The 10,548-nt window shown below is 39.4% G+C and overlaps 1 pseudogene across 1 annotated transcript; it reads left to right on the forward strand.

Moving 5' to 3' along the window:
• The first annotated feature begins 1,667 nt into the window (after positions 1 to 1,667).
• On the forward strand, positions 1,668 to 2,393 carry LOC306670374 (ribosomal protein uL30-like; annotated as a pseudogene). Its single transcript has one exon. The product of its transcript is annotated as a ribosomal protein uL30-like (transcript).
• Positions 2,394 to 10,548: the final 8,155 nt, after the last annotated feature.

Raw genomic sequence — 10,548 nt, forward strand, 5'->3', positions numbered from 1 at the left:
AATTGAAGATTGCATTATGTAATGGGATGCATCTGCCTTTTATAGAGAATAATTTACTATTGTTTGCTAGATGGTCATAATGATTAAACCTCACCTTTGGAACCTTTTGGTTCATACCACAGGGAGAAATGCTAATTTTGTAACTTCAGCATGATCCTTAGTCCATGTACTTCAATTTCTTTATGTAAAATAAAAGTATTGGCAAGGGTCATTTCATAGAATCGTAGGGATGTTGCATGAGTATTTCTTGCAAAACTTGAAGAAATTGCCTCGATGTATTTCTTGGCTCTCAGTTTTATCACATTAATTTAAAAGTTTTGCTGAAATCTAGTTTTAATTTTTTTTTGTGTGTGTGGATTCTTAGAATCCTTATATAAAATGTCAAGTCAGCTACAGCTGGAATTAGTTTTACCAGCTCTACTTCTTCATTTGCAATCTGGTTGTATTTTGCTTCTCTTCTTGACTATTTGTTCTGACTAGAACCTCCAGTTCAATGTTGAATACAGGTGGTAAGAGCAGATCTCCTTATATTACTCCTGATCCTTGGAGAAAAACTTTTTTTCATCACTATTAACCATGATGTTACCTGTGGGTATTTCATAAATGTATTTTATCAGGTTGAGGAATTTCTCTCCTATGTTTTTTTTTTTTTTTGGGGGGGGAAGTTTTAGATTTTTCTCACATGACTTTTCTATATATATTTAATAGTATATGTGGTTTTGTCCTTTGTTCAATTGATATGGTATATTAGATTGATTTATTTCTTCTGTGCAACCAATCTTGCCTTCACAGGAAGATAAATCTTACTTGATCATGGGACACAATCCATTTGAAATACTGTTGGATTTTATTTTCTACAGAATTTTTTAGTGCCTTAAAGTATAAAATTAGGTCACTAATTTGAGATTTTTCTTATTTTTTAATGTATGGCTATAAAGATCTCTCTGTATGTTGCCTTAGATGTACTGCATAAGCCTTGGCTTGTGTTTTCTTCCTTCCCTCCTTCCATCCTTCCTTCTTTCCTTCCTTCCCTCTTCATTTTCCTGAACATATCCACTATTTTTTCTTGTGGACTCTCTTTGGTCCATTAGTTATTTAGCATAGTGTTATTTGATTTCCACATGTGACTTAACCTTTCTAATATTGATTTCTAATCTAATTCTTTTGTAGAAAAGAAACATATTTAGTATGATTTAAAGCCTTTTAAATTGGGGGGGATTGTTTAAACAAAGAAAAAATATTTTGATGAACAATTAACCCATGAGAATGCCATTTGAGTCTATTATATAACATATATAACAGAACAGGTAGTCATAGCCTATAAATTATTTTTTCTTCAATATCTATTGAATATGGTCTTGTTTTTTATTCAACACTTTACACTTTCTTGCCATAACCAGTACAGTTCAACCCTAGAAATCTGAGTGGGGCCAGGGAGGTTAGGGATGTGGGATTAGGAAGGATAGTAGAGTGAAACAGACATGTACATATATGACTGCATGACTGATGTGATCCTACATGTACAATCAGAAAAATGAGAATTTACATGCCATTTGTGTATGATTTATCAAAATGCATAAATGCATTTATTGTCATGTGTAACTAATTAGAACAAATTTAAAATTAATAATAATAAAAAAAGAAATACACACAAGAAAACTGGGAAGATGGCAGAGAAAGAGCTCTGTAGAAAGATCCCTTTGGTTCCAGAAAAATCTCCTGAAAAAGAGGAAGGTTTATCAGACACTCAAATCTACCCAGGAAAAGCAGGCACTTTTGAAAAAGAAGGAGAGGAAAGGAAAAGAGTTCAGATTGAAGTGACTGGAATCATTCCTACATGATTCCTGGTGTCAGAAATGTGACAGACTTGACAAAGTATGCCTTGAACCACTTTGGAAATGCCTGATGAACGTTATTTGGCCTTTGTTGTATGCATTCAATGGATTGATGGGGTAAGTTTACTTGTGCAGAAGACATTGCAAGACTTCATCTGAAGAAAATATTTAATGGTGTCTTTGTTAAACCATCCTCATCCCCCCCAAAAGCCTAAAAAGGCTATGATAGTAGAACCTTATGTGACGTGGGGATTTCCAAATCTGAAGTCTGTCTGGGAATTCATTCTGAAACAGGGATAAACAAAGATCAAGAATAAGTCCATTCCCCTGACAGACAACAGTGATTGAGGAGCACCTGAAGAGGTTTAATGTCATTTGCCTGGAAGACCTCATTCATGAAATTGCCTTCCTGGGGAAGTATTTCCAGGAGATCATTAGGTTCTTGTGCCCTTTCCAACTCTCTTTGGCTGGTCATACTACCAAAAATAGAGTGGGCTCCTCAAGGAAATGGGTTCACCTGGCTACCTGGGTGAATGCATCAATCAGATCATCTGCTAGCTGAACTAAACCCAGAATATCTGAAAGCAGTGCAATGGAAACAGTTTTTGTTTGATGGAAATGTTATCAAATATCTTCAGAGAAGATTATTTTGGGCCTTAAGAAACTGGAAGGAAGGGATTGGGGAAGAGACAGTAGGTGATGATCATGGTTGGCACCTCTCATCACCTGGGGATCCCCAGAGTCTTCTTTTTTTTGAAAAGATTTGAAATACTTAGGAAGAAAGGTACAAAAAACAAGTTCCCACTTGTCTCTGTTGTGAGTCCATGTTCCACCTTCTGAGCTTTGTGAACTCTCAGACTTGCCTTGGCTCTTACTGTAACTGGGGGCTTTTCTATCCTAACCTGCAAAAGACTTAAGTTTCTTTCACTAGCTCAGAATTTGAGAAAGAAAGAACCCTTCACCCTGAACATATACATATACTCAAAATTTTTCTTGGAATTCTTGGAATTTTAGGGTGTTCATAGACCCTTCTCTTTCAGACCATTCTCACCTTCTCTGAGGAAGTCCTATTCTTATTGACACTCAGTCACCCACCTAGTATGATCTTGCTAGTCTTCTGGTCCCATACCCTGTAGAAGACCAAAGTTTACCCAACCAGTTTTTTTATCTATTAAGAACATAGTGGCAGGCCAAGTATGGTGGCACATACCTGTAATCCCAATAGCTCATGAGACAGGCAGAAGGATTGCAAGTTCAAGGCCAGCCTAAGTAATTTAGCAAGACCCTGTCTCAAAATTTTAAAGTGTGTGTGAGGATGTAGTTCATTGGTAAAGCACCTCTAGGTTCAATTCCCAATGCCTACAAAATAATAGAATGTAATGTTATTCACTTTCTGCACCATCTATAACTTTGCATTGCTGACCCCCTCACAACCCCTGTAGGATTCAGGATGAAATTTCCAGGTTTACCTGATCAACATTCTACTTAAAATACAGATTAGGAAGAAGGGAGCCATTTTCTTGTTTTGACATTGATGAAATTAGCACTATTTGATTTTTTAGGACCCAGGCAGGAAACTCAGTTGGATTTTTCCCCCCATGTTCTGGACTTCAGAAGAATTGTCCTTTTTCTTACTGGTAAGAAGGCAGATCAACAAAAAGTGTTCTGGGGATGTTAATCCTGATAAAAAGTGGATAATATATGTTTTTGTCAGTGTCCACTCATAAAATAGCACTTCCCTCTTATTCCCTCTCAGTTACCTCAGCTTATCATGTAAGGAGTTGATGAAACTATGTCAGAGCCTGGTTAAACTGAAAACATGCTTAACCATTATGTATTTTATCCTTTGGAATCAGTTCTGCTGCAGTTTTTGCTCTTGAGACACTCAAATACAGCTATTAAAAATGAGTGAGGGAGTTTCAAGATGGCGGCCTAGAGGGTGGCTGCATTTCATGTTGCTCCAGGACTCAGGATTCAAAAGAGGAGATATTGAGACACTTGGGACCAACTCAAAGCAGCCGGGTGACTCTCTCCCGTTGGGGAGGCATCCCGGATGGGACGGTAGTCCCAGGACGCAGGGAACTTTGTGAAGTAGAGCTGCTGGCAAGATGCCCCTCCCCCCGCTGGAGCAGTGAACTCAGACAACTGGGAGCATCAGAGAGGAGGCCGCTCAGCACAGCACTGGGACTCGGAGCCACCACTGGGGCTCTGGAGGCTGCCTAGGGGAGGAGCGGTGAGGAGAGCTGTGTGGACTCAGGACACCGGGGCCTGCCCTGAGGAGGAGGAGGAGGAGCGTGGCCGCTTGGATTCGGAGTGACTGTACCAGAGCTGCAGGAGGTTGCCAGAGGAGGGGCTGCGTGGCAAGCTGTTTGGACTCAGACCACTTTTGAACACCGGGGCCTGCCCGGAGGAGTAGGAGGAGGGGTAGGAGCGCGGCGGGTCATGTGGACTCGCAGTGACTGCATTAGAGCTCCAGGCAAATGCTCAGAGGAGGTGGCAATTGGTGAGTTGTTTGGACTTAAAGTGACAGCTCCTGAATACAGGGGGGCTGCCTGGAGGAAAAGCGCGGTGGGTCGCTTGGTCTCGAGTGGCCGCACCAGAGCTCCGGGCGGTTGCCCAGAGGACGCGTGCAGCGGGTCACGTGGATTCAGAGCCACTCAGAGCGACCGCTCCTGAACACCGGGGGGGTTATCTGGAGAAGGAGGAGGAACGGGGAGGCTCACTTCGACTTGGAGTGATTGATTGCCCCGGGCTACGGGTGGTTGGTGGGAGGAGGAGGCACGCAGTGAATTGCTTGGACTCCTAGTGACCGCACCGGAATACTGGGTGGCTGTCTGGAGGAAGAGGCGCGTGGCGGGTCTCTGGGACTCAGAGTGATTGTACGGGGCCCCAGGTGGCTGCTCAGAGGAGGGGCCGCAAAGCCAGGCGATTAGGTGCAGAGTAGGGTCCCAGGATCTAGGAGGCTTCTTGGTGGAAGAGCCGCACAGAGACAAGCTTAGGGCGGAGCAAAGGTTCCAGGACAGTGGTCAGATTCTCTGAGGAGGGGAAGCCTAAGGAGATTCATCTGCGAAGGGTGAGGATCCCAGGCCCAGGAGGAGGGCCGGGCCCCTGGGAACTTTGCAGAGGAAGGTAGCCCAGCCCAGGTGGTAGCGGTAAATTGAGGCAAACCTCTAGGAGGGAACTGACCAGCGAGACCTCCCCACCTGGTGAGTCTTCCCTGGCGGGTGAGGTTTCCCCACAAGGACTGTAAAACCAGAGACTCAGGCCCAAACAGGCCTTGCCTCAGCCTGCAGCCTAGTTCCCCTTTGGATGACCATTGGTCAACAAGTGGAGGCACCTCTGCCCTCTAGCAGGGAATATACCCCACCTGAAGGCCACCACTACTAGAGAGACAGCTTCCTTGTGGAGCACTGCATTATCAACTTCCTCCAAGACTTCAGCCTACTGAAGGCTAAGAGGGGATATATATAGAAATCTTCAGGGACATTGTAAAGGAAATCTGCAATATCTCAGTGGTCCACTGATACCTGAACAATATGAGAAAACAAGGAAAGAAAATGCTGCAAACAAATCTAGATGTTACATCAATAAAACCCAATGACAGCATGGCAGAAGAAATTACAGAAAAGGAGTTCAGAATGTACATAATAAAAATGATCAGAGAAGCAAACGATGAGATGAAAGAGCAAATGCAGGCACTGAATGATGAGATGAAAGAGCAAATGCAGGCACTGAATGATCGCACCAATCGACAATTAAAAGAGCAAATACAGGAAGCAAAAGATCATTTCAATAAAGAGTTAGAGATATTGAAAAAAAAACCAAACAGAAATCCTTGACATGAAGGAAACAATAAACCAAATTAAGAACTCCATAGAAAGCATATCCAGTAGGATAGAACACCTGGAAGACAGAACCTCAGACATTGAAGACAAAATATTTAACCTTGAAAACAAAGTTGAACAAACAGAGAAGATGGTAAGAAATCATGAACAGAATCTACAAGAACTATGGGATATCATGAAAAGGCCAAATTTAAGAATTATTGGGATTGAGGAAGGCCTAGAGAAACAAGCCAAAGGAATGAACAATCTATTCAATGAAATAATATCAGAAAATTTCCCAAATCTGAAGAATGAAATGGAAAATCAAGTTCAAGAGGCTTATAGGACTCCAAATACACAAAATTACAACAGACCCACACCAAGGCACATTATAATGAAAATACCTAACATACAAAATAAAGACAGAATTTTAAAGGCTGTGAGAGAAAAGAACCAAATTACATTCAGGGGGAAACCAATACGGATATCAGCAGATTTTTCAATCCAGACCCTAAAAGTTAGAAGGGCCTGAAACTGCATTTTTCAAGCCCTGAAAGAAAATGGATGCCAACCAAGAATCTTATACCCAGCAAAACTTACCTTCATATTTGACGATGAAATAAAATCCTTCCATGATAAACAAAAGCTAAAAGAATTTACAAAAAGAAAGCCAGCATTACAGAACATTCTCAGCAAAATACTTTATGAGGAAGACATGAAAAACAAAGAAGCAAATCAGGAAAGGGAGGAATTATCCTAAAGAAATTGTCAAATAAAGGAGGAAACAAGTTGTGTCGAACAAATAAATAAATAAAATTTAAAAAATGAACCAAATGACCGGGAAACCAAATCATATCTCTATAATAACCCTGAATGTTAATGGCCTGAATTCATCAATCAAAAGACATAGACTGGCAGATTGGATTAAAAAGAAAGATCCAACAATATGTTGCCTGCAAGAGACTCACCTCATAGAAAAAGATACCCATAGACTAAAGGTGAAAGATGGGGAAAAACATACCATGCACATGGACTCAGCAAAAAAGCTGGAGTATCCATCCTCATTTCAGATAATGTGGACTTCAAGCCAAAGTTAGTCAGAAGGGATAAAGAAGGTCATTTCATACTGCTTAAGGGAAGCATAAATCAGCAAGATATAACAATCATAAACATCTATGCCCCAAACAGTGGCTCATCCATGTATGTCAAACAAATCCTTCTCAATTTCAGAAACCAAATAGACCATAACACAATAATACTAGGTGATTTTAACACGCCTCTCTCACCACTGGACAGATCTTCCAGACAAAAATTGAACAAAGAAACCATAGATCTCAATAACACAATCAATAATTTAGACTTAGTGGAAATTTATAGAATATACCATCCAACAAAGAGCGAATACACTTTCTTCTCAGCAGCACATGGATCCTTCTCTAAAATAGACCATATATTATGCCACAAAGCTAATGTTAGCAAATATAAGAAGATAGAGACACTACCATGTATTCTATCAGATCATAATGGATTGAAGTTAGAAATAAATGAAAGAGTAAAACACAGAAACTATTCCAACATCTGGAGATTTAAAAATATGCTATTATATGCTGAATGGATAACAGAAGATGTTAGGAAGGAAATTAAAAAATTCTTAGAGGTAAATGAGAACAAAGAAACATCATTTCAAAATCTCTGGGACACTATGAAAGCAGTACTTAGAGGGAAATTTATTTCATGGAGCACATTTAATAAAAGAAGTAAAACTCAACAAATCAACAACCTAACACTACAGCTCAAAGCCCTAGAAAAAGAAGAACAGAACAGCACCAAAAGTAGTAGAAGACAGGAAATAGTTAAACTCAGAGCTGAAATCAATGAAATTGAAACAAAAGAAACAATACAAAAAATTGACAAAATAAATAGTTGGTTCTTCAAAAAAAAAAAAAAAAAAAAACAAAATTGATAAACCTTTAGCCACACTAACAAAGAGAAGATGAGAGAAAACCCAAATCACTAAAATTCGGAATGAACAAGGAAATATCACAACAGACATGATTGAAATACAAAACATAATGAGAAGCTATTTTGAAAATCTACACTCCAACAAAATAGAAAATTTCGAAGACATCAACAGGTTTCTAGAGACATATGAATTGCCTAAACTGAACGAGGAGGACATACACAATTTAAATAGACCAATTTCAAGTAATGAAATAGAAGAAGTCATCAAAAGCCTATGAACAAATAAAAGTCCGGGACCAGATGGGTTCTCAGCCGAGTTCTACAAAACCTTTAAAGAAGAGTTCATTCCAATACTTCTCAAGGTATTCCATAAAATAGAAAAGGAGGGAACCCTCCCGAACTCACTCTATGAAGCCAATATCACACTGATACCTAAACCAGACAGAGACTCATCAAGGAAAGAAAATTTCAGACCAATATCCTTAATGAACATCGACACAAAAATTCTCAACAAAATTTTAGCAAACAAAAACATATTAAAAAGATAGTGCACCATGATCAAGTGGGTTTCATCCCAGGGATGCAAGGTTGGTTCAACATCAGGAAATCAATAAACGTAATTCACCATATCAATAGACTTAAAGTCAAGAATCACATGATTATTTCAATAGATGCAGAAAAAGCATTTGATAAAATACAGCATCCCTTCATGCTCAAAACATTAGAAAAAATAGGGATAGTGGGAACATTCCTTAACATTGTAAAGGCCATTTATGCTAAGCCCACGGCTAATAACATTAAATGGTGAAAAACTGAAAGCATTCCCCCTAAAAACTGGAACAAGGCAGGGATGCCCTCTTTCACCACTTCTATTCAACATCGTTCTTGAGACTCTGGCCAGAGCAATTAGACAAACCAGAGAAATTAAAGGGATACGAATTGGAAAAGAAGAACTCAAACTATCCCTGTTCGCTGATGACATGATTATACATTTAGAGGAACCTGGAAATTCCACCAGAAAACTCTTAGAACTCATAAGTGAATTCAGTAAAGTAGCAGGTTACAAGATCAATACCCATAAATCCAACGCATTTTTATACATAAGTGATGAATCTACAGAAAGAGAAATTAGGAAAACTACCCCATTCACAATAGCCTTGAAAAAAATAAAATACTAGGGAATCAATCTCACAAAAGAGGTGAAAGATCTCTACAATGAGAACTATACAACACTAAAGAAAGAAATTAGAAGAAAGAACACCTTAGAAGATGGAAAGATCTTCCATGTTCTTGGATAGGAAGAATTATTTTTGTCAAAATGGCCATACTACCTAAAGTGCTATACAAATTGAATGCAATTCCAATTAAAATCCCAATGACGTACCTTACAGAAATAGAGCAAGCAATTATGAAATTCAACTGGAAGAACAAGAAACCCAGAATAGCTAAAGCAATCCTTAGCAGGAAGAGTGAAACAGGGGGTATTGCAATACCAGATCTTCAACTCTACTACAAAGCAATAGTAACAAAAACGGCATGGTATTGGTACCAAAATAGAAAGGTAGATCAATGGTACAGAATAGAGGACACAGACACAAACCCAAATAAATACAATTTTCTCATACTAGACAAAGGTGCCAAAAATATGCAATGGAGAAAAGATAGCCTCTTCAACAAATGGTGCTGGGAGAATTGGAAATCCATATGCAACAGAATGAAACTAAACCCATATCTCTCACCATGCACGAAACTAAACTCAAAATGGATTAAGGACCTCAGAATCAGACCAGAGACCCTGTAGATTATAGAAGAAAAAGTAGGTCCAGATCTTCAACATGTCAGCTTAGGACCAGACTTCCTTAACATGACTCCCATAGCACAAGAAATAAAAGCAAGAATCAATAACTGGGATAGATTCAAACTAAAAAGCTTTCTCTCAGCAAAGGAAACTATCAGCAATGTGAAGAAAGAGCCTACAGAGTGGGAGAATATCTTTGCCAATCATACTTCAGATAGAGCACTAATCTCCAGAATCTATAAAGAACTCAAAAAACTCTACTCCAAGAATTCAAATAATCCAGTCGACAAATGTGCTAAGGAAATGAATAGACACTTCACAGAAGAAGATCTACAAGCAATCAACAAACATATGGAAAAATGTTCAACATCTCTAGTAATAAGAGAAATGCAAATCAAAACCACCCTAAGATTCCATCTCACCCCAATTAGAATGGCGATTATCAAGAATACGAGCAACAACAGGTATTGGCGAGGATGTGGGGAGAAAGGTACACTCATACATTGCTGGTGGGGCTGCAAATTAGTGCAGCCACTCTGGAAAGCAGTGTGGAGATTCCTTAGAAAACTTGGAATGGACCCTCCATTTGACCCAGCTATCCCACTCCTTGGCCTATACCCAAAGGACTTAAAATCAGCATACTACAGAGATACAGCCACATCAATGTTCATAGCTGCTCAATTCACAATAGCCAGACTGTGGAACCAACCTAGATGCCCTTCAATTGATGAGTGGATAAAGAAACTGTGGTATATATATACAATGGAATATTACTCAGCCATAAAGAATGATAAAACTATGGCATTTGCAGGCAAATGGATGAAATTGGAGAATATCATGCTAAGTGCGATAAGCCAATCTCAAAAAGCCAAAGGACGAATGATATCGCTAATAAGTGGAGGATGACACATAATGGGGGAGAGGGAAGGGTTAGTGTTAGGGTTAGAGTTAGGGTTAGGGAGGGGGGCAAGTATGGAGGAAGGAAGTACTGTATGGAGGGAAAAGAGGGGTGGGAGGGGTGGGGGGAAGGGAAAAAATAACAGAATGAATCAAACAACATTGTTCTATGTAAATTTCTGATTATACAAATGGTATGCCTTTACGCCATGTACAGAGAAACAACATGTAT

This window comes from Sciurus vulgaris (assembly GCF_902686455.1).
Source record: "Sciurus vulgaris genome assembly, chromosome: 10".
Lineage (NCBI taxonomy): Eukaryota > Metazoa > Chordata > Mammalia > Rodentia > Sciuridae > Sciurus > Sciurus vulgaris.